Source organism: Papio anubis, chromosome 3 (assembly GCF_008728515.1).
Source record: "Papio anubis isolate 15944 chromosome 3, Panubis1.0, whole genome shotgun sequence".
NCBI lineage: Eukaryota > Metazoa > Chordata > Mammalia > Primates > Cercopithecidae > Papio > Papio anubis.
The window spans coordinates 117,322,937-117,323,570 of NC_044978.1; the positions used below are offsets into that span (position 1 = coordinate 117,322,937).

Consider the following 634-nt stretch of genomic DNA (forward strand, 5'->3'; position numbering starts at 1 on the left):
AAAGAATCAGATTAAGCAAAGTGATAATCCTGACCTATACCAGCCAGATCATTCTGGGGTACTATGCTCGGTTTCTGTTGATACATTATGCAACTTTTGAAAATTATGCGAGTAATACATGAACATGGCAAAAGTTCAAACAGACGAGTAGAACACATCCCCCATTTCCCAGAGACAACCAATTTCAGGTTTTCCCTTTTAGTTCTTTTGTGATTACCATCATCACTTTATAGTTTCTTAAAATACAACCATCACATAAGAAACACAATGAACTTATGCTAAGTTCAGCCACACTATTCACAGACTCTCTGTCAGTATTTTTTAGTTAAAATATTGTTAATTGTTTTATTGGTTGTATTCTATTTCTCGGTCTTTCAACTGTAGTCAGCATCTAATTTATTGTCCAAAACATAATTAACATGTCAAAACTTCCTTTGGTTTATTTGCAATATTTTCTATCTTTTCTTTTTCTAGCTATACCATTACTTTCACATTATTTAAATTTATACATCTTGCTTTGTAAATATAATATCTATGTGCTTTATTAATAGGTGGCTCCTAAGACTATACTTTCAGGGATCATTTCTATAGTTTGTTATTAATGGCTGGTTGCTAAAAAGTAGACACCATTTGA

The 634-nt window shown here is 31.7% G+C and overlaps 1 pseudogene; it reads left to right on the forward strand.

The window, feature by feature from the left end:
* Positions 1-560: 560 nt before the first annotated feature.
* On the forward strand, positions 561-634 carry LOC116274397 (annotated as a pseudogene).